A 23,170-nucleotide genomic window follows, 5' to 3' on the forward strand; every position below is an offset into this window, starting at 1 on the left:
CTTGACGCGTGTCATGCTTGCGTAGTCACGCTGTGACTCTGACATGTGGTTGTGTTGCTGTGATGAGCAGATGTAGAGACGCTCTCTGTCAGCTCTGCCCTGCGCGCTGCCGTCCAACAATGCCCACGCTCTCCTGCTCACCCACGCATCCTCCCGCTGACCTTACCGCCACCTTGCGCACCGCTACAACCTGTTCACCCACTCTTAATCCCCCCTCCCCGGGCTAAACCAAGCAAACCGCGCCGGGGAAATCCTCGTGCCCCTGGTACCGTAAAGGCGTTGCGCTGCAGTGCTGAGCAGATGTTTAGTGGGCACACACACGTGCAAGAAAAGAAGCAACGCTGACAGAGAGCGTCTTTCCTTTTTGTAAACATCTGTTGTAGCCTTTGTAGCCAATAAATAACTTTTGTAGCCTGTCTTCTGTAGTTTTTGTCACCTGCTTTGGTATCAGTTATGGTGTATTTTATGCATGTCTTGCTTTCTTTGTCCATCAAAGACCAAAAACTGAAGGTGCATGTGCCCAGGTAATGGTGGTAACCGCGGCTAACAAACAGTTAGGCGCGGTTACCACCATTACCTGGGCACATGCATGGTTACCAAACGTCAGAATTCTGGGATCAAAGGCAGGAAGGCACATAAAGTCCTCAATTGTCCAAAGACAGAAAAGCTCACAGCACCTGGTGCTCCCAGGCGCTCTCCCATCCAAGTACTTTTTGTAAACATCTGTTGTAGCCTTTGTAGCCAATAGATAACTTTTGTAGCCTGTCTTCTGTAGTTTTTGTCACCTGCTTTGGTGTCAGTCATGGTGTATTTTATGCATGTCTTGCCTTCGTTGTCCATCAAAGACCAAAAACTGAAGGTGCATGTGCCCAGGTAATGGTGGTAACCGCGCCTTAGCCGCGGTTACCATGGTTACCAAACGTCAGAATTCTGGGATCAAAGGCAGGAAGGCACATAAAGTCCTCAATTGTCCAAAGATAGAAAAGCTCACAGCACCTGGTATTCCCAGGCGGTCTCCCATCCAAGTACGAACCAGGCCCGACTCTGCTTAGCTTCCGAGATCAGACGAGATCGGGCGTTTCTAGAGTAGTGTGGCCGTGAGCTGCTTTTGCCTCAGCTATGATGTGCTTTTATGCATGTCATGCTGGCGTAGTCGTGCTGTGACTCTGACATGTCGTTGTTTTGCTGTGATGAGCAGATGTAGAGACGCTCTCTGTCAGCTTTGCCCTGCGAGCTGCCTTCCAACAATGCCCACACTCTCCTGCTCACCCACTAACCCCACCGCCACAACCTGTTCACCCACCCTTAATCACCCCTCCCCGGGCTAAACCAAGCAAAACGCGCCGGGGAAATCCTCGTGCCCCTGGTACCGTAAAGGCCCCGGCGCGTCATCGTGTTGCAGTGAAGAGCAGATGTTTAAAGAAAAAAGGAAAGAAAAAAAACGCTCTCTGTCAGCTTTGCTTCTCTTCTTGCACGTGTGTGTGTGTCCAATAAACATCTGTTGTAGCCTTTGTAGCCAATAAACAACCTTTGTAGCTTTTGTAGCCTGTCTTCTGTAGTTTTTGTCACCTGCTTTGGTATCAGCTATGGTGTATTTTATGCACGTCTTGCTTTCTTTGTCCATCAAAGAGCAAAAAGCGGAAGGTGCATGTGCCCAGGTAATTGTGGTAACCGCGCCTAGCTGTTTGTTAGCCGCGGTTACCGTGGTTACCAGACGTCAGAATTCTCAGATCCAAGGCAGGAAGGAACATAAAGTCCTCAATTATGGTGGATTTTATGCACGTCTCGCTTTCTTTGTCCATCAAAGACCAAAAAACGGAAGGTGCATGTGCCCAGGTAATTGTGGTAACCGCGCCTAACTGTTTGCTAGCCGCGGTTGCCGTGGTTACCAGACGTCAGAATTCTCAGATCAAAGGCAGGAAGGAACATAAAGTCCTCAATTGTCCAAAGACAGAAAAGCTCACAGCACCCGGTGCTCCCAGGCGCTCTCCCATCCAAGTACTAACCAACCAGGCCCGACTCTGCTTAGCTTCCGAGATCGGGCGCTTCTGGAGTAGTGTGGCCGTGAGCTGCTTTCTCGTCAGCTGCGGCGTGTCTTGACGCGTGTCATGCTTGCGTAGTCACGCTGTGACTCTGACATGTGGTTGTGTTGCTGTGATGAGCAGATGTAGAGACGCTCTCTGTCAGCTCTGCCCTGCGCGCTGCCGTCCAACAATGCCCACGCTCTCCTGCTCACCCACGCATCCTCCCGCTGACCTTACCGCCACCTTGCGCACCGCTACAACCTGTTCACCCACTCTTAATCACCCCTCCCCGGGCTAAACCAAGCAAACCGCGCCGGGGAAATCCTCGTGCCCCTGGTACCGTAAAGGCGTTGCGCTGCAGTGCTGAGCAGATGTTTAGTGGGCACACACACGTGCAAGAAAAGAAGCAACGCTGACAGAGAGCGTCTTTCCTTTTTGTAAACATCTGTTGTAGCCTTTGTAGCCAATAAATAACTTTTGTAGCCTGTCTTCTGTAGTTTTTGTCACCTGCTTTGGTATCAGTTATGGTGTACTTTATGCATGTCTTGCTTTCTTTGTCCATCAAAGACCAAAAACTGAAGGTGCATGTGCCCAGGTAATGGTGGTAACCGCGGCTAACAAACAGTTAGGCGCGGTTACCACCATTACCTGGGCACATGCATGGTTACCAAACGTCAGAATTCTGGGATCAAAGGCAGGAAGGCACATAAAGTCCTCAATTGTCCAAAGACAGAAAAGCTCACAGCACCTGGTGCTCCCAGGCGCTCTCCCATCCAAGTACTTTTTGTAAACATCTGTTGTAGCCTTTGTAGCCAATAGATAACTTTTGTAGCCTGTCTTCTGTAGTTTTTGTCACCTGCTTTGGTGTCAGTCATGGTGTATTTTATGCATGTCTTGCCTTCGTTGTCCATCAAAGACCAAAAACTGAAGGTGCATGTGCCCAGGTAATGGTGGTAACCGCGCCTTAGCCGCGGTTACCATGGTTACCAAACGTCAGAATTCTGGGATCAAAGGCAGGAAGGCACATAAAGTCCTCAATTGTCCAAAGATAGAAAAGCTCACAGCACCTGGTATTCCCAGGCGGTCTCCCATCCAAGTACGAACCAGGCCCGACTCTGCTTAGCTTCCGAGATCAGACGAGATCGGGCGTTTCTAGAGTAGTGTGGCCGTGAGCTGCTTTTGCCTCAGCTATGATGTGCTTTTATGCATGTCATGCTGGCGTAGTCGTGCTGTGACTCTGACATGTCGTTGTTTTGCTGTGATGAGCAGATGTAGAGACGCTCTCTGTCAGCTTTGCCCTGCGAGCTGCCTTCCAACAATGCCCACACTCTCCTGCTCACCCACTAACCCCACCGCCACAACCTGTTCACCCACCCTTAATCACCCCTCCCCGGGCTAAACCAAGCAAAACGCGCCGGGGAAATCCTCGTGCCCCTGGTACCGTAAAGGCCCCGGCGCGTCATCGTGTTGCAGTGATGAGCAGATGTTTAAAGAAAAATGGAAAGAAAAAAACGCTCTCTGTCAGCTTTGCTTCTCTTCTTGCATGTGTGTGTGTGTCCAATAAACATCTGTTGTAGCCTTTGTAGCCAATAAACAACCTTTGTAGCTTTTGTAGCCTGTCTTCTGTAGTTTTTGTCACCTGCTTTGGTATCAGCTATGGTGTATTTTATGCACGTCTTGCTTTCTTTGTCCATCAAAGAGCAAAAAGCGGAAGGTGCATGTGCCCAGGTAATTGTGGTAACCGCGCCTAGCTGTTTGTTAGCCGCGGTTACCGTGGTTACCAGACGTCAGAATTCTCAGATCCAAGGCAGGAAGGAACATAAAGTCCTCAATTATGGTGGATTTTATGCACGTCTCGCTTTCTTTGTCCATCAAAGACCAAAAAACGGAAGGTGCATGTGCCCAGGTAATTGTGGTAACCGCGCCTAACTGTTTGCTAGCCGCGGTTGCCGTGGTTACCAGACGTCAGAATTCTCAGATCAAAGGCAGGAAGGAACATAAAGTCCTCAATTGTCCAAAGACAGAAAAGCTCACAGCACCCGGTGCTCCCAGGCGCTCTCCCATCCAAGTACTAACCAACCAGGCCCGACTCTGCTTAGCTTCCGAGATCGGGCGCTTCTGGAGTAGTGTGGCCGTGAGCTGCTTTCTCGTCAGCTGCGGCGTGTCTTGACGCGTGTCATGCTTGCGTAGTCACGCTGTGACTCTGACATGTGGTTGTGTTGCTGTGATGAGCAGATGTAGAGACGCTCTCTGTCAGCTCTGCCCTGCGCGCTGCCGTCCAACAATGCCCACGCTCTCCTGCTCACCCACGCATCCTCCCGCTGACCTTACCGCCACCTTGCGCACCGCTACAACCTGTTCACCCACTCTTAATCACCCCTCCCCGGGCTAAACCAAGCAAACCGCGCCGGGGAAATCCTCGTGCCCCTGGTACCGTAAAGGCGTTGCGCTGCAGTGCTGAGCAGATGTTTAGTGGGCACACACACGTGCAAGAAAAGAAGCAACGCTGACAGAGAGCGTCTTTCCTTTTTGTAAACATCTGTTGTAGCCTTTGTAGCCAATAAATAACTTTTGTAGCCTGTCTTCTGTAGTTTTTGTCACCTGCTTTGGTATCAGTTATGGTGTACTTTATGCATGTCTTGCTTTCTTTGTCCATCAAAGACCAAAAACTGAAGGTGCATGTGCCCAGGTAATGGTGGTAACCGCGGCTAACAAACAGTTAGGCGCGGTTACCACCATTACCTGGGCACATGCATGGTTACCAAACGTCAGAATTCTGGGATCAAAGGCAGGAAGGCACATAAAGTCCTCAATTGTCCAAAGATAGAAAAGCTCACAGCACCTGGTGCTCCCAGGCGCTCTCCCATCCAAGTACTTTTTGTAAACATCTGTTGTAGCCTTTGTAGCCAATAGATAACTTTTGTAGCCTGTCTTCTGTAGTTTTTGTCACCTGCTTTGGTGTCAGTCATGGTGTATTTTATGCATGTCTTGCCTTCGTTGTCCATCAAAGACCAAAAACTGAAGGTGCATGTGCCCAGGTAATGGTGGTAACCGCGCCTTAGCCGCGGTTACCATGGTTACCAAACGTCAGAATTCTGGGATCAAAGGCAGGAAGGCACATAAAGTCCTCAATTGTCCAAAGATAGAAAAGCTCACAGCACCTGGTATTCCCAGGCGGTCTCCCATCCAAGTACTAACCAGGCCCGACTCTGCTTAGCTTCCGAGATCAGACGAGATCGGGCGTTTCTAGAGTAGTGTGGCCGTGAGCTGCTTTTGCCTCAGCTATGATGTGCTTTTATGCATGTCATGCTGGCGTAGTCGTGCTGTGACTCTGACATGTCGTTGTTTTGCTGTGATGAGCAGATGTAGAGACGCTCTCTGTCAGCTTTGCCCTGCGAGCTGCCTTCCAACAATGCCCACACTCTCCTGCTCACCCACTAACCCCACCGCCACAACCTGTTCACCCACCCTTAATCACCCCTCCCCGGGCTAAACCAAGCAAAACGCGCCGGGGAAATCCTCGTGCCCCTGGTACCGTAAAGGCCCCGGCGCGTCATCGTGTTGCAGTGAAGAGCAGATGTTTAAAGAAAAATGGAAAGAAAAAAACGCTCTCTGTCAGCTTTGCTTCTCTTCTTGCACGTGTGTGTGTGTCCAATAAACATCTGTTGTAGCCTTTGTAGCCAATAAACAACCTTTGTAGCTTTTGTAGCCTGTCTTCTGTAGTTTTTGTCACCTGCTTTGGTATCAGCTATGGTGTATTTTATGCACGTCTTGCTTTCTTTGTCCATCAAAGAGCAAAAAGCGGAAGGTGCATGTGCCCAGGTAATTGTGGTAACCGCGCCTAGCTGTTTGTTAGCCGCGGTTACCGTGGTTACCAGACGTCAGAATTCTCAGATCCAAGGCAGGAAGGAACATAAAGTCCTCAATTATGGTGGATTTTATGCACGTCTCGCTTTCTTTGTCCATCAAAGACCAAAAAACGGAAGGTGCATGTGCCCAGGTAATTGTGGTAACCGCGCCTAACTGTTTGCTAGCCGCGGTTGCCGTGGTTACCAGACGTCAGAATTCTCAGATCAAAGGCAGGAAGGAACATAAAGTCCTCAATTGTCCAAAGACAGAAAAGCTCACAGCACCCGGTGCTCCCAGGCGCTCTCCCATCCAAGTACTAACCAACCAGGCCCGACTCTGCTTAGCTTCCGAGATCGGGCGCTTCTGGAGTAGTGTGGCCATGAGCTGCTTTCTCGTCAGCTGCGGCGTGTCTTGACGCGTGTCATGCTTGCGTAGTCACGCTGTGACTCTGATATGTGGTTGTGTTGCTGTGATGAGCAGATGTAGAGACGCTCTCTGTCAGCTCTGCCCTGCGCGCTGCCGTCCAACAATGCCCACGCTCTCCTGCTCACCCACGCATCCTCCCGCTGACCTTACCGCCACCTTGCGCACCGCTACAACCTGTTCACCCACTCTTAATCACCCCTCCCCGGGCTAAACCAAGCAAACCGCGCCGGGGAAATCCTCGTGCCCCTGGTACCGTAAAGGCGTTGCGCTGCAGTGCTGAGCAGATGTTTAGTGGGCACACACACGTGCAAGAAAAGAAGCAACGCTGACAGAGAGCGTCTTTCCTTTTTGTAAACATCTGTTGTAGCCTTTGTAGCCAATAAATAACTTTTGTAGCCTGTCTTCTGTAGTTTTTGTCACCTGCTTTGGTATCAGTTATGGTGTACTTTATGCATGTCTTGCTTTCTTTGTCCATCAAAGACCAAAAACTGAAGGTGCATGTGCCCAGGTAATGGTGGTAACCGCGGCTAACAAACAGTTAGGCGCGGTTACCACCATTACCTGGGCACATGCATGGTTACCAAACGTCAGAATTCTGGGATCAAAGGCAGGAAGGCACATAAAGTCCTCAATTGTCCAAAGACAGAAAAGCTCACAGCACCTGGTGCTCCCAGGCGCTCTCCCATCCAAGTACTTTTTGTAAACATCTGTTGTAGCCTTTGTAGCCAATAGATAACTTTTGTAGCCTGTCTTCTGTAGTTTTTGTCACCTGCTTTGGTGTCAGTCATGGTGTATTTTATGCATGTCTTGCCTTCGTTGTCCATCAAAGACCAAAAACTGAAGGTGCATGTGCCCAGGTAATGGTGGTAACCGCGCCTTAGCCGCGGTTACCATGGTTACCAAACGTCAGAATTCTGGGATCAAAGGCAGGAAGGCACATAAAGTCCTCAATTGTCCAAAGATAGAAAAGCTCACAGCACCTGGTATTCCCAGGCGGTCTCCCATCCAAGTACGAACCAGGCCCGACTCTGCTTAGCTTCCGAGATCAGACGAGATCGGGCGTTTCTTTTTTTTTTTTTTTATCTTTTATTATCAAAATGTTCATTAAAATATATACATAAAAAATCAACACATCACAAATCACAATAGGCACAAAATTATCTCTCTTCTAACTTCTAACTCTTCTTTAACCACAACAACAACAAAGATATTTTCCTAAAAATTAAAATACACCCTACCACCCTCTTCATAAAACAAACTATGCCCATCTAACAGTGCATCTCTCTTTTTCCCCTTTAGCCCCTTCACCATCGTGCTTATGTACATCTGGAAGTTGTGAGTGAAAAACCCTTTTAGTTGCAACCCAGTGTTTCCCTTCCTGCGTGCATTTCTTATGGTGTATATGGTGTGTTTTGCAAAGAGTCCGGCTGTGTTTCTTATTTTTTGTCCCTTGTTATTGACGTTGTCTCCAAACAGTGTGAATAGCTTCCAGTCTTCCTCTGTTCTCCACTTCCCGTGTGCCCTCTCCTCCAGAGTTCGTCTGAGCCAGCCCAGGAAGTTGTTGATGGCGGGGCAGTCGAGGAAAAGGTGTTCCAATGTCTCCGCGGCTGCCCCGCATGTGGCGCAGCCCCTCTCCAACGCCCCGTCAATTTGGTGGAGCACGACACCGGGATGTAGTCTTCGGTGCCGTGCTCTGAAGTCCGTCGTCAGGACGTTTCCCGGGGCCGCGCCACTCCTGAGCGTGGCCCAGATCCTGTCCCCTCGCAGGGCGGGGAAGACCTCCCTCCATGCTCGGTCAGCTGCCGGTGGTCTTCTTCTCCTTTTGATGAACGTCTCATACAGCTGCCGAGTTGTTGTTTCCTGTAAGTCCTCCCCGCCCTGCACAGAGGAGAAGGCACACGTTTCGCCAGCCTCGGCTGGCTGTCTCCTGTTCCCCAGCGCCCTTATCCAGCGCCGGGGAACAGCAGCAGCCAGCTTATCAAATACATCAATGATAACGTTTTTGTTGAATCTTACTTTCCTCTCCCTCAAGCTGGCCAGGGTCCCCGCAGCTTCAAAGCCACCGGTTGGGTCGACAACATCCCCGAGCCGGACTACTCCAGCTCGTTCCAGGGCCGCGCAAACCACCTCTTTCCCTCCCCAGGTAACTTCTGGGTTGTTAAAGAGGGGCTGCGCGATCGCCTGTAGGATGCCGTCGACCCTGGCCTCCAGCAGAGGTCTCACCTCGGCCCACGCCGTCATGATCTCCTCCGCCAGAGGGTCCATTCCCGCTCTACTCTTTGGCAGCCTCCTCTGGCAGAGTGCCCAGATCCCCAGGGGCGGCCCGAGACCCAGATCCTGTGTTATTGCTTGTTTCCATGCTGCATTATTGTTTCTGTCTATTAGTTTTTTGACCAATTTTATTCGTAGTGCTTTTTTTCTTGCGTTGATTGAAACGAGTCTCAGACCGCCCCTTTCCTCGGGCTGGATCATGACGTCGTGGGCCACCTGATTCATAGTGGACCTCCACAGGAAGCCACCGATGGCTCTGTTGATGTTGGATTCCTGCTGCGGGGACAGGGGACAGACAGCCAGTGTGTGATTTAGTGTTGACATGATAAGTGAGTTGATTACTGTTATTTTCCCTCTTATTCCCAATTGCCTTTGTTTCCATAAGTTTATGATTTTTTTGATTTTTTCTGTTAAAACGTTCCAGTTTTTTTCGTTCGCCTTCCCCTCATCCCTCCCGCACCACACCCCTAGCACCTTCAGTTCCCCTTCTGCCTCTTTAAACCCCCACGTGTTGTCCGTGCTCTGTGCATCTCCACACCTCATGATCTGTGATTTATTTAGATTCATTTTTGCACCCGATGCTTTACAATAGTTCCTAATAGTGCCCACCACCTCACTAACGCTATCCCTATCCTTAACTGTGATATTTGTGTCGTCCGCGTACTGCACAATTTTGCAGCACGCGGACTCACCTACGCTAATCCCTCTAATATTTACATTGCGAGCGACCGCTGCCGCCAGGGGCTCCGTCACCAGAGTGAAGAGCATGGCAGACAGCGGACAGCCCTGTCGGATAGACCTGCTCAGCGGAAACGCACCGGTGCATGTGCCATTTATCTTGACACAGCTCGTGGCTCCTTTGTACAGAATCTTTATCCAATTGATGTACCGCTCTCCGAAACCCATTCTTTCCATGACTCGCCACAGAAAGGAGTGTTCCACGCGGTCAAACGCCTTCTCAAAATCCACACTAATTACAAACCCAGTTGTTGTGCACATGTGCTTGATCAGGCATCTGACGGCCAGGATCGAGTCCGCAATGTCTCTACCTGGCACGCCATATGCCTGAGTGTCCCCCACCACCTCTTCTATCACTAATCTAAGTCTATTCGCTAACACCCGTGCTACTATTTTATAATCCGTGTTCAACAAACTAATCGGCCTATAATTCTCTAACCTATCCTTATCTCCCTTCTTTTTATACACCAGTGTGATTACCCCCTTCGCAAACCCCTCTGTGACCTCCTGTTTTTGTTCAATGTATTTGAAAACTTGTCCCAGGATGGGAGCAAGGCAACGGCCGAACACTTGATAGAATTCGGCCGTCAACCCGTCCCACCCTGGGCTTTTCCTTTGGTTTAGCGATGTTATTGCGTCTATGATTTGCTGCGTAGTGAGGTCGGAGTCGCAGAGATCCCTATCCGTTTTATCTAATTTTTTTTCCAGGTATTCCATATGTTTTTCCGTTTCTTCTAAGTTCGTTCCTTCACTTTTATATAGTTTGCCATAAAAAGCTTGCGCTGTTTTTAAAATCCCCTCTAAATGTACTTCCTGCCCTCCCTCACTGTTTATTAACGAATAAATGCATGCCCTCCCCTGCTTTTGTTTTTCTAACCCCAGGAAATAACTCGTTGATTTTTCTCCTTCCACTAGATACCGTGCTTTTGCTCTGATTGCCGCTGCTTTGCACTTTTGAATAGTTATGTTGTGAAGTTTCCCTTGCGCCGCTGCTAAAATCCCCGTCCCCCTCCCTGGATCTTTCCCGATTTTTTCCGTTTCTATTTTAATAATTTCGATTAATTCTCTTTCCTCTTCGTTTTCCTCCCATTTTTTCCTCTTACATTCCCTAATGCACATTTTCTTAATTTTATTTTTGACTCCCTCCCACCATGCTAATAAATTTTCTACTCCCTCCATTTCGTTTTTAACACCCTCTAAATAATTATGCATTTTATTTTTAAAATTATCCCTCTCCAATATTTCGTTGTTTAAAACCCATAACCCCCCGTTTCTGAGTCTGCCTGCCCTCCCCAGAGTTACCCGGAGAAGGGAGTGGTCGCTCCATCCGTTTGGCGTGTACCCGACGGCGTCCACGTCCGTGACCACTCCAGGAGACACCAGAGCCAGATCAATACGAGTTTGTTTTAGTTTTCCCTTTACTAGCTGTCTCCTGGAGTAGTCACGGACTCCCGGGTTGAGGATTCTCCAGATGTCTATTAAATTATTTTTAGCCATTATATCATATAATTCGTTTCTACTTATATCGTTGCGTATATTTCCATGCACTATATCACTATTTGTTAATATTGTATTAAAATCTCCTATTACTATACTATACTCTGTTATCCATTTTACTAATTTATTTTTATAAAAATCCTTTCTCTCCATTTCATTATTACTACTATATATATTAATAATACGAACTACTTTTTTATTTAATTTCAGGTCAATCACCACCAGCCGGCCCTCGTCGCCGGCATGTACGCAGGTCACATTGTGAGGGAGGCCCGGTCTTACCAGGACCGCCGTGCCTGCTGTTAGCTGGGGTCCAGGGGCAAAAAAGAAACCCCCTCCCCATGTTTTTCTTGCATGCTCTTCTTTTTGTTGATTCCACCTTACTTCTTGCAAGCACAGTATGTCCGTTTGAATGGTTTGAAGAATCCCGGTTATTTTCTCTATTGCTCTTGCCCCTGCTATGTTTAATGATGTGATATTAAGCATTGCAAGAAGTAAGGTGGAATCTTCCCCTTATTATCATCTTTTTTTGAAATCTTTTTCCTTTTGTGTTTGCCCCGTTTTATTTCTTGCGCTTTTCCTTCTCTGCAATTTTTTCCCCGCTTCTCTTTCCAGGTCAGAGTCAGAGGTAAGATCTTTCCGACCCAGAAAAGCAGAGACAGGGGCAGCCTCCCTTTCTCTGGCTTTTTCAGCCAGCAGGAAGGCGCTGGAGCGACAGGTGGGTTCGACAGACATTGGAGAGGCTTCTATCTGGGAGCCGGTGTCGACGTCTGCGTCATCCAGACTCGAGCCGAGCACCAGCTCCTGCCGTCTCCGCGACAGCCTCCGGGCAGGGAACTTCGCCCCCCCATCCACAGCTGCCGCCGCACTGATCTCTGCACTACCTGGCTCAGGCGTGCACATTATTTCATTTTCCTCGAGATCCAAGGCAGAACCCTTTTTTTGAGCTCCCCTCGCCCTCTCCGGAGCAGAGCCCGCCCTCAGAGCTCCCTCCCTCACAGGGAGTGCCTCTGTCTCTCCACCTGCCTCGCTCACAGCTGGCTCTTCTGTCAGGGCCATTGGCTCCGCCCCAGTCTCCGCTTCCTGGTCCTCGTCCTCCTCTGTGTTAGACTCATCATTCCTTTCATCCATTTCATTTTCTTCCTCGCTTCCCTCCACACATATACACCTTTCCATCCTGTTATAACATACCCTGCATTTTTCAATCTTTTTTGTACATTCCCTCGCATAATGCCCCTGGACCCCGCACTTATTGCACAGGAATTCCGGGCAGTCCCTCACAATGTGACCCGGCTGGATACAAATCCGGCAGACTCGGACCTGCCGGTCATGGATTACGCGGAAAAACTCCGCTCCTCCTGCCGTATTGAATTTGGCTGAATATGGCAAAGACTGCACATCCTCATTAAACTTCACTTTCACGAACCGAGTCCCATCAGCCACCCTTGTCCCCGGCCACATACGGCGCTTTATGGGGGACACCGCCGATACACGCCACGTCTCCAACTTCTCCAGGATCTCCTCGTCGGAGATATACACAGGCAGACCCAGAAACGACACCACCAATTCATTATTATTTATCTCCTTTCCCTCCACCACTGTGTTTCCTATTTTAAAACCATCTATCAATTTTGATTTCCCCGCGTGACTTCCCATCGTGATTTCGTATTTGTCTTTCCCAGTGCTTCTACATGCACATATATTTCCACACATCAGTCTCACTACTCTGATTAATTCTATTGGCGATACTATTTCTTCCCCTTTTAGTTCTACTTGTACAGTTAGATCTCTTTCGTAGCTAATTGTTTTATTCTTCTCTCCCTCTTTCTGCAACTCCGACCTCGTAGCTTCATGGCTGTCTGCCCCCCTCCCGGCCATCTCTCCCTCCCTTCCATTCATTCTTTCGTTCACCTGTCTCATGTCTTTTTCCGTACCTACCTGCTCATTTGTTTTTTCCTTCTCCTTCTGTCCGTTCTCCGTTCGGTTTGCCGTTTTCCCAGTCCTGTTTTCTTTATCCGTGTTATCCATCCTGCTTTGTCGGGTGATTTCCCTCCCGTCCAAAGCGATACAAAAATAAAAACGTTTTTAAACACAAAACTACTCCCCAACAGTCAGTTTGACTGCGGGGAGCGAGAAAAACAAATGTCCTTTAACGAAAAATGTTCAAACCAGAACGAAAAAATCCAAAATAAAGCACAAGAAAATTAATAAGGTTTCCCTCCAAAACTGCGCTCCGCTCCGCCTGCGACCTCCTCCTCTGGGCGTTTCTAGAGTAGTGTGGCCGTGAGCTGCTTTTGCCTCAGCTATGATGTGCTTTTATGCATGTCATGCTGGCGTAGTCGTGCTGTGACTCTGACATGTCGTTGTTTTGCTGTGATGAGCAGATGTAGAGACGCTCTCTGTCAGCTTTGCCCTGCGAGCTGCCTTCCAACAATGCCCACACTCTCCTGCTCACCCACTAACCCCACCGCCACAACCTGTTCACCCACCCTTAATCACCCCTCCCCGGGCTAAACCAAGCAAAACGCGCCGGGGAAATCCTCGTGCCCCTGGTACCGTAAAGGCCCCGGCGCGTCATCGTGTTGCAGTGAAGAGCAGATGTTTAAAGAAAAAAGGAAAGAAAAAAACGCTCTCTGTCAGCTTTGCTTCTCTTCTTGCACGTGTGTGTGTGTCCAATAAACATCTGTTGTAGCCTTTGTAGCCAATAAACAACCTTTGTAGCTTTTGTAGCCTGTCTTCTGTAGTTTTTGTCACCTGCTTTGGTATCAGCTATGGTGTATTTTATGCACGTCTTGCTTTCTTTGTCCATCAAAGAGCAAAAAGCGGAAGGTGCATGTGCCCAGGTAATTGTGGTAACCGCGCCTAGCTGTTTGTTAGCCGCGGTTACCGTGGTTACCAGACGTCAGAATTCTCAGATCCAAGGCAGGAAGGAACATAAAGTCCTCAATTATGGTGGATTTTATGCACGTCTCGCTTTCTTTGTCCATCAAAGACCAAAAAACGGAAGGTGCATGTGCCCAGGTAATTGTGGTAACCGCGCCTAACTGTTTGCTAGCCGCGGTTGCCGTGGTTACCAGACGTCAGAATTCTCAGATCAAAGGCAGGAAGGAACATAAAGTCCTCAATTGTCCAAAGACAGAAAAGCTCACAGCACCCGGTGCTCCCAGGCGCTCTCCCATCCAAGTACTAACCAACCAGGCCCGACTCTGCTTAGCTTCCGAGATCGGGCGCTTCTGGAGTAGTGTGGCCATGAGCTGCTTTCTCGTCAGCTGCGGCGTGTCTTGACGCGTGTCATGCTTGCGTAGTCACGCTGTGACTCTGACATGTGGTTGTGTTGCTGTGATGAGCAGATGTAGAGACGCTCTCTGTCAGCTCTGCCCTGCGCGCTGCCGTCCAACAATGCCCACGCTCTCCTGCTCACCCACGCATCCTCCCGCTGACCTTACCGCCACCTTGCGCACCGCTACAACCTGTTCACCCACTCTTAATCACCCCTCCCCGGGCTAAACCAAGCAAACCGCGCCGGGGAAATCCTCGTGCCCCTGGTACCGTAAAGGCGTTGCGCTGCAGTGCTGAGCAGATGTTTAGTGGGCACACACACGTGCAAGAAAAGAAGCAACGCTGACAGAGAGCGTCTTTCCTTTTTGTAAACATCTGTTGTAGCCTTTGTAGCCAATAAATAACTTTTGTAGCCTGTCTTCTGTAGTTTTTGTCACCTGCTTTGGTATCAGTTATGGTGTACTTTATGCATGTCTTGCTTTCTTTGTCCATCAAAGACCAAAAACTGAAGGTGCATGTGCCCAGGTAATGGTGGTAACCGCGGCTAACAAACAGTTAGGCGCGGTTACCACCATTACCTGGGCACATGCATGGTTACCAAACGTCAGAATTCTGGGATCAAAGGCAGGAAGGCACATAAAGTCCTCAATTGTCCAAAGACAGAAAAGCTCACAGCACCTGGTGCTCCCAGGCGCTCTCCCATCCAAGTACTTTTTGTAAACATCTGTTGTAGCCTTTGTAGCCAATAGATAACTTTTGTAGCCTGTCTTCTGTAGTTTTTGTCACCTGCTTTGGTGTCAGTCATGGTGTATTTTATGCATGTCTTGCCTTCGTTGTCCATCAAAGACCAAAAACTGAAGGTGCATGTGCCCAGGTAATGGTGGTAACCGCGCCTTAGCCGCGGTTACCATGGTTACCAAACGTCAGAATTCTGGGATCAAAGGCAGGAAGGCACATAAAGTCCTCAATTGTCCAAAGATAGAAAAGCTCACAGCACCTGGTATTCCCAGGCGGTCTCCCATCCAAGTACTAACCAGGCCCGACTCTGCTTAGCTTCCGAGATCAGACGAGATCGGGCGTTTCTAGAGTAGTGTGGCCGTGAGCTGCTTTTGCCTCAGCTATGATGTGCTTTTATGCATGTCATGCTGGCGTAGTCGTGCTGTGACTCTGACATGTCGTTGTTTTGCTGTGATGAGCAGATGTAGAGACGCTCTCTGTCAGCTTTGCCCTGCGAGCTGCCTTCCAACAATGCCCACACTCTCCTGCTCACCCACTAACCCCACCGCCACAACCTGTTCACCCACCCTTAATCACCCCTCCCCGGGCTAAACCAAGCAAAACGCGCCGGGGAAATCCTCGTGCCCCTGGTACCGTAAAGGCCCCGGCGCGTCATCGTGTTGCAGTGATGAGCAGATGTTTAAAGAAAAATGGAAAGAAAAAAACGCTCTCTGTCAGCTTTGCTTCTTTTCTTGCACGTGTGTGTGTGTCCAATAAACATCTGTTGTAGCCTTTGTAGCCAATAAACAACCTTTGTAGCTTTTGTAGCCTGTCTTCTGTAGTTTTTGTCACCTGCTTTGGTATCAGCTATGGTGTATTTTATGCACGTCTTGCTTTCTTTGTCCATCAAAGAGCAAAAAGCGGAAGGTGCATGTGCCCAGGTAATTGTGGTAACCGCGCCTAGCTGTTTGTTAGCCGCGGTTGCCGTGGTTACCAGACGTCAGAATTCTCAGATCGAAGGCAGGAAGGAACATAAAGTCCTCAATTATGGTGGATTTTATGCACGTCTCGCTTTCTTTGTCCATCAAAGACCAAAAAACGGAAGGTGCATGTGCCCAGGTAATTGTGGTAACCGCGCCTAACTGTTTGCTAGCCGCGGTTGCCGTGGTTACCAGACGTCAGAATTCTCAGATCAAAGGCAGGAAGGAACATAAAGTCCTCAATTGTCCAAAGACAGAAAAGCTCACAGCACCCGGTGCTCCCAGGCGCTCTCCCATCCAAGTACTAACCAACCAGGCCCGACTCTGCTTAGCTTCCGAGATCGGGCGCTTCTGGAGTAGTGTGGCCGTGAGCTGCTTTCTCGTCAGCTGCGGCGTGTCTTGACGCGTGTCATGCTTGCGTAGTCACGCTGTGACTCTGACATGTGGTTGTGTTGCTGTGATGAGCAGATGTAGAGACGCTCTCTGTCAGCTCTGCCCTGCGCGCTGCCGTCCAACAATGCCCACGCTCTCCTGCTCACCCACGCATCCTCCCGCTGACCTTACCGCCACCTTGCGCACCGCTACAACCTGTTCACCCACTCTTAATCCCCCCTCCCCGGGCTAAACCAAGCAAACCGCGCCGGGGAAATCCTCGTGCCCCTGGTACCGTAAAGGCGTTGCGCTGCAGTGCTGAGCAGATGTTTAGTGGGCACACACACGTGCAAGAAAAGAAGCAACGCTGACAGAGAGCGTCTTTCCTTTTTGTAAACATCTGTTGTAGCCTTTGTAGCCAATAAATAACTTTTGTAGCCTGTCTTCTGTAGTTTTTGTCACCTGCTTTGGTATCAGTTATGGTGTATTTTATGCATGTCTTGCTTTCTTTGTCCATCAAAGACCAAAAACTGAAGGTGCATGTGCCCAGGTAATGGTGGTAACCGCGGCTAACAAACAGTTAGGCGCGGTTACCACCATTACCTGGGCACATGCATGGTTACCAAACGTCAGAATTCTGGGATCAAAGGCAGGAAGGCACATAAAGTCCTCAATTGTCCAAAGACAGAAAAGCTCACAGCACCTGGTGCTCCCAGGCGCTCTCCCATCCAAGTACTTTTTGTAAACATCTGTTGTAGCCTTTGTAGCCAATAGATAACTTTTGTAGCCTGTCTTCTGTAGTTTTTGTCACCTGCTTTGGTGTCAGTCATGGTGTATTTTATGCATGTCTTGCCTTCGTTGTCCATCAAAGACCAAAAACTGAAGGTGCATGTGCCCAGGTAATGGTGGTAACCGCGGCTAAGGCGCGGTTACCATGGTTACCAAACGTCAGAATTCTGGGATCAAAGGCAGGAAGGCACATAAAGTCCTCAATTGTCCAAAGATAGAAAAGCTCACAGCACCTGGTATTCCCAGGCGGTCTCCCATCCAAGTACTAACCAGGCCCGACTCTGCTTAGCTTCCGAGATCAGACGAGATCGGGCGTTTCTAGAGTAGTGTGGCCGTGAGCTGCTTTTGCCTCAGCTATGATGTGCTTTTATGCATGTCATGCTGGCGTAGTCGTGCTGTGACTCTGACATGTCGTTGTTTTGCTGTGATGAGCAGATGTAGAGACGCTCTCTGTCAGCTTTGCCCTGCGAGCTGCCTTCCAACAATGCCCACACTCTCCTGCTCACCCACTAACCCCACCGCCACAACCTGTTCACCCACCCTTAATCACCCCTCCCCGGGCTAAACCAAGCAAAACGCGCCGGGGAAATCCTCGTGCCCCTGGTACCGTAAAGGCCCTGGCGCGTCATCGTGTTGCAGTGATGAGCAGATGTTTAAAGAAAAATGGAAAGAAAAAAACGCTCTCTGTCAGCTTTGCTTCTCTTCTTGCACGTGTGTGTGTGTCCAATAAACATCTGTTGTAGCCTTTGTAGCCAATAAACAACCTTTGTAGCTTTTGTAGCCTGTCTTCTGTAGTTTTTGTCACCTGCTTTGGTATCAGCTATGGTGTATTTTATGCACGTCTTGCTTTCTTTGTCCATCAAAGAGCAAAAAGCGGAAGGTGCATGTGCCCAGGTAATTGTGGTAACCGCGCCTAGCTGTTTGTTAGCCGCGGTTACCGTGGTTACCAGACGTCAGAATTCTCAGATCCAAGGCAGGAAGGAACATAAAGTCCTCAATTATGGTGGATTTTATGCACGTCTCGCTTTCTTTGTCCATCAAAGACCAAAAAACGGAAGGTGCATGTGCCCAGGTAATTGTGGTAACCGCGCCTAACTGTTTGCTAGCCGCGGTTGCCGTGGTTACCAGACGTCAGAATTCTCAGATCAAAGGCAGGAAGGAACATAAAGTCCTCAATTGTCCAAAGACAGAAAAGCTCACAGCACCCGGTGCTCCCAGGCGCTCTCCCATCCAAGTACTAACCAACCAGGCCCGACTCTGCTTAGCTTCCGAGATCGGGCGCTTCTGGAGTAGTGTGGCCGTGAGCTGCTTTCTCGTCAGCTGCGGCGTGTCTTGACGCGTGTCATGCTTGCGTAGTCACACTGTGACTCTGACATGTGGTTGTGTTGCTGTGATGAGCAGATGTAGAGACGCTCTCTGTCAGCTCTGCCCTGCGCGCTGCCGTCCAACAATGCCCACGCTCTCCTGCTCACCCACGCATCCTCCCGCTGACCTTACCGCCACCTTGCGCACCGCTACAACCTGTTCACCCACTCTTAATCACCCCTCCCCGGGCTAAACCAAGCAAACCGCGCCGGGGAAATCCTCGTGCCCCTGGTACCGTAAAGGCGTTGCGCTGCAGTGCTGAGCAGATGTTTAGTGGGCACACACACGTGCAAGAAAAGAAGCAACGCTGACAGAGAGCGTCTTTCCTTTTTGTAAACATCTGTTGTAGCCTTTGTAGCCAATAAATAACTTTTGTAGCCTGTCTTCTGTAGTTTTTGTCACCTGCTTTGGTATCAGTTATGGTGTACTTTATGCATGTCTTGCTTTCTTTGTCCATCAAAGACCAAAAACTGAAGGTGCATGTGCCCAGGTAATGGTGGTAACCGCGGCTAACAAACAGTTAGGCGCGGTTACCACCATTGCCTGGGCACATGCATGGTTACCAAACGTCAGAATTCTGGGATCAAAGGCAGGAAGGCACATAAAGTCCTCAATTGTCCAAAGACAGAAAAGCTCACAGCACCTGGTGCTCCCAGGCGCTCTCCCATCCAAGTACTTTTTGTAAACATCTGTTGTAGCCTTTGTAGCCAATAGATAACTTTTGTAGCCTGTCTTCTGTAGTTTTTGTCACCTGCTTTGGTGTCAGTCATGGTGTATTTTATGCATGTCTTGCCTTCGTTGTCCATCAAAGACCAAAAACTGAAGGTGCATGTGCCCAGGTAATGGTGGTAACCGCGCCTTAGCCGCGGTTACCATGGTTACCAAACGTCAGAATTCTGGGATCAAAGGCAGGAAGGCACATAAAGTCCTCAATTGTCCAAAGATAGAAAAGCTCACAGCACCTGGTATTCCCAGGCGGTCTCCCATCCAAGTACGAACCAGGCCCGACTCTGCTTAGCTTCCGAGATCAGACGAGATCGGGCGTTTCTAGAGTAGTGTGGCCGTGAGCTGCTTTTGCCTCAGCTATGATGTGCTTTTATGCATGTCATGCTGGCGTAGTCGTGCTGTGACTCTGACATGTCGTTGTTTTGCTGTGATGAGCAGATGTAGAGACGCTCTCTGTCAGCTTTGCCCTGCGAGCTGCCTTCCAACAATGCCCACACTCTCCTGCTCACCCACTAACCCCACCGCCACAACCTGTTCACCCACCCTTAATCACCCCTCCCCGGGCTAAACCAAGCAAAACGCGCCGGGGAAATCCTCGTGCCCCTGGTACCGTAAAGGCCCCGGCGCGTCATCGTGTTGCAGTGATGAGCAGATGTTTAAAGAAAAATGGAAAGAAAAAAACGCTCTCTGTCAGCTTTGCTTCTTTTCTTGCACGTGTGTGTGTGTCCAATAAACATCTGTTGTAGCCTTTGTAGCCAATAAACAACCTTTGTAGCTTTTGTAGCCTGTCTTCTGTAGTTTTTGTCACCTGCTTTGGTATCAGCTATGGTGTATTTTATGCACGTCTTGCTTTCTTTGTCCATCAAAGAGCAAAAAGCGGAAGGTGCATGTGCCCAGGTAATTGTGGTAACCGCGCCTAGCTGTTTGTTAGCCGCGGTTACCGTGGTTACCAGACGTCAGAATTCTCAGATCCAAGGCAGGAAGGAACATAAAGTCCTCAATTATGGTGGATTTTATGCACGTCTCGCTTTCTTTGTCCATCAAAGACCAAAAAACGGAAGGTGCATGTGCCCAGGTAATTGTGGTAACCGCGCCTAACTGTTTGCTAGCCGCGGTTGCCGTGGTTACCAGACGTCAGAATTCTCAGATCAAAGGCAGGAAGGAACATAAAGTCCTCAATTGTCCAAAGACAGAAAAGCTCACAGCACCCGGTGCTCCCAGGCGCTCTCCCATCCAAGTACTAACCAACCAGGCCCGACTCTGCTTAGCTTCCGAGATCGGGCGCTTCTGGAGTAGTGTGGCCGTGAGCTGCTTTCTCGTCAGCTGCGGCGTGTCTTGACGCGTGTCATGCTTGCGTAGTCACACTGTGACTCTGACATGTGGTTGTGTTGCTGTGATGAGCAGATGTAGAGACGCTCTCTGTCAGCTCTGCCCTGCGCGCTGCCGTCCAACAATGCCCACGCTCTCCTGCTCACCCACGCATCCTCCCGCTGACCTTACCGCCACCTTGCGCACCGCTACAACCTGTTCACCCACTCTTAATCACCCCTCCCCGGGCTAAACCAAGCAAACCGCGCCGGGGAAATCCTCGTGCCCCTGGTACCGTAAAGGCGTTGCGCTGCAGTGCTGAGCAGATGTTTAGTGGGCACACACACGTGCAAGAAAAGAAGCAACGCTGACAGAGAGCGTCTTTCCTTTTTGTAAACATCTGTTGTAGCCTTTGTAGCCAATAAATAACTTTTGTAGCCTGTCTTCTGTAGTTTTTGTCACCTGCTTTGGTATCAGTTATGGTGTACTTTATGCATGTCTTGCTTTCTTTGTCCATCAAAGACCAAAAACTGAAGGTGCATGTGCCCAGGTAATTGTGGTAACCGCGGCTAACAAACAGTTAGGCGCGGTTACCATGGTTACCAGACGTCAGAATTCTCAGATCAAAGGCAGGAAGGAACATAAAGTCCTCAATTGTCCAAAGACAGAAAAGCTCACAGCACCTGGTGCTCCCAGGCGCTCTCCCATCCAAGTACTTTTTGTAAACATCTGTTGTAGCCTTTGTAGCCAATAGATAACTTTTGTAGCCTGTCTTCTGTAGTTTTTGTCACCTGCTTTGGTGTCAGTCATGGTGTATTTTATGCATGTCTTGCCTTCGTTGTCCATCAAAGACCAAAAACTGAAGGTGCATGTGCCCAGGTAATGGTGGTAACCGCGCCTTAGCCGCGGTTACCATGGTTACCAAACGTCAGAATTCTGGGATCAAAGGCAGGAAGGCACATAAAGTCCTCAATTGTCCAAAGATAGAAAAGCTCACAGCACCTGGTATTCCCAGGCGGTCTCCCATCCAAGTACTAACCAGGCCCGACTCTGCTTAGCTTCCGAGATCAGACGAGATCGGGCGTTTCTAGAGTAGTGTGGCCGTGAGCTGCTTTTGCCTCAGCTATGATGTGCTTTTATGCATGTCATGCTGGCGTAGTCGTGCTGTGACTCTGACATGTCGTTGTTTTGCTGTGATGAGCAGATGTAGAGACGCTCTCTGTCAGCTTTGCCCTGCGAGCTGCCTTCCAACAATGCCCACACTCTCCTGCTCACCCCCTAACCCCACCGCCACAACCTGTTCACCCACCCTTAATCACCCCTCCCCGGGCTAAACCAAGCAAAACGCGCCGGGGAAATCCTCGTGCCCCTGGTACCGTAAAGGCCCCGGCGCGTCATCGTGTTGCAGTGAAGAGCAGATGTTTAAAGAAAAAAGGAAAGAAAAAAACGCTCTCTGTCAGCTTTGCTTCTTTTCTTGCACGTGTGTGTGTGTCCAATAAACATCTGTTGTAGCCTTTGTAGCCAATAAACAACCTTTGTAGCTTTTGTAGCCTGTCTTCTGTAGTTTTTGTCACCTGCTTTGGTATCAGCTATGGTGTATTTTATGCACGTCTTGCTTTCTTTGTCCATCAAAGAGCAAAAAGCGGAAGGTGCATGTGCCCAGGTAATTGTGGTAACCGCGCCTAGCTGTTTGTTAGCCGCGGTTACCGTGGTTACCAGACGTCAGAATTCTCAGATCCAAGGCAGGAAGGAACATAAAGTCCTCAATTATGGTGGATTTTATGCACGTCTCGCTTTCTTTGTCCATCAAAGACCAAAAAACGGAAGGTGCATGTGCCCAGGTAATTGTGGTAACCGCGCCTAACTGTTTGCTAGCCGCGGTTGCCGTGGTTACCAGACGTCAGAATTCTCAGATCAAAGGCAGGAAGGAACATAAAGTCCTCAATTGTCCAAAGACAGAAAAGCTCACAGCACCCGGTGCTCCCAGGCGCTCTCCCATCCAAGTACTAACCAACCAGGCCCGACTCTGCTTAGCTTCCGAGATCGGGCGCTTCTGGAGTAGTGTGGCCGTGAGCTGCTTTCTCGTCAGCTGCGGCGTGTCTTGACGCGTGTCATGCTTGCGTAGTCACGCTGTGACTCTGACATGTGGTTGTGTTGCTGTGATGAGCAGATGTAGAGACGCTCTCTGTCAGCTCTGCCCTGCGCGCTGCCGTCCAACAATGCCCACGCTCTCCTGCTCACCCACGCATCCTCCCGCTGACCTTACCGCCACCTTGCGCACCGCTACAACCTGTTCACCCACTCTTAATCACCCCTCCCCGGGCTAAACCAAGCAAACCGCGCCGGGGAAATCCTCGTGCCCCTGGTACCGTAAAGGCGTTGCGCTGCAGTGCTGAGCAGATGTTTAGTGGGCACACACACGTGCAAGAAAAGAAGCAACGCTGACAGAGAGCGTCTTTCCTTTTTGTAAACATCTGTTGTAGCCTTTGTAGCCAATAAATAACTTTTGTAGCCTGTCTTCTGTAGTTTTTGTCACCTGCTTTGGTATCAGTTATGGTGTACTTTATGCATGTCTTGCTTTCTTTGTCCATCAAAGACCAAAAACTGAAGGTGCATGTGCCCAGGTAATGGTGGTAACCGCGGCTAACAAACAGTTAGGCGCGGTTACCACCATTACCTGGGCACATGCATGTTACCAAACGTCAGAATTCTGGGATCAAAGGCAGGAAGGCACATAAAGTCCTCAATTGTCCAAAGACAGAAAAGCTCACAGCACCTGGTGCTCCCAGGCGCTCTCCCATCCAAGTACTTTTTGTAAACATCTGTTGT

The 23,170-nt window shown here is 49.5% G+C and overlaps 7 non-coding genes across 7 annotated transcripts; all 7 read right to left on the reverse strand.

Moving 5' to 3' along the window:
- Nucleotides 1-984: 984 nt before the first annotated feature.
- Nucleotides 985-1,103, reverse strand: LOC114429659 (5S ribosomal RNA). The gene has a single exon (XR_003669864.1). It is a non-coding gene; the product is annotated as a 5S ribosomal RNA (ribosomal RNA).
- A 1,976-nt stretch (nucleotides 1,104-3,079) lies between these two features.
- LOC114429660 (5S ribosomal RNA) lies at nucleotides 3,080-3,198 on the reverse strand. Its single transcript, XR_003669865.1, has one exon. It is a non-coding gene; the product is annotated as a 5S ribosomal RNA (ribosomal RNA).
- Nucleotides 3,199-5,173: 1,975 nt separating this feature from the next.
- On the reverse strand, nucleotides 5,174-5,292 carry LOC114429654 (5S ribosomal RNA). The gene has a single exon (XR_003669860.1). It is a non-coding gene; the product is annotated as a 5S ribosomal RNA (ribosomal RNA).
- Nucleotides 5,293-15,069: 9,777 nt separating this feature from the next.
- Nucleotides 15,070-15,188, reverse strand: LOC114429655 (5S ribosomal RNA). The gene has a single exon (XR_003669861.1). It is a non-coding gene; the product is annotated as a 5S ribosomal RNA (ribosomal RNA).
- A 1,975-nt stretch (nucleotides 15,189-17,163) lies between these two features.
- LOC114429657 (5S ribosomal RNA) lies at nucleotides 17,164-17,282 on the reverse strand. Its single transcript, XR_003669862.1, has one exon. It is a non-coding gene; the product is annotated as a 5S ribosomal RNA (ribosomal RNA).
- A 1,975-nt stretch (nucleotides 17,283-19,257) lies between these two features.
- LOC114429662 (5S ribosomal RNA) lies at nucleotides 19,258-19,376 on the reverse strand. The gene has a single exon (XR_003669867.1). It is a non-coding gene; the product is annotated as a 5S ribosomal RNA (ribosomal RNA).
- Nucleotides 19,377-21,331: 1,955 nt separating this feature from the next.
- Nucleotides 21,332-21,450, reverse strand: LOC114429658 (5S ribosomal RNA). Its single transcript, XR_003669863.1, has one exon. It is a non-coding gene; the product is annotated as a 5S ribosomal RNA (ribosomal RNA).
- Nucleotides 21,451-23,170: the final 1,720 nt, after the last annotated feature.

This window comes from Parambassis ranga, unplaced genomic scaffold (assembly GCF_900634625.1).
Source record: "Parambassis ranga unplaced genomic scaffold, fParRan2.1 scaffold_194_arrow_ctg1, whole genome shotgun sequence".
NCBI classification, from domain to species: Eukaryota; Metazoa; Chordata; class Actinopteri; family Ambassidae; genus Parambassis; species Parambassis ranga.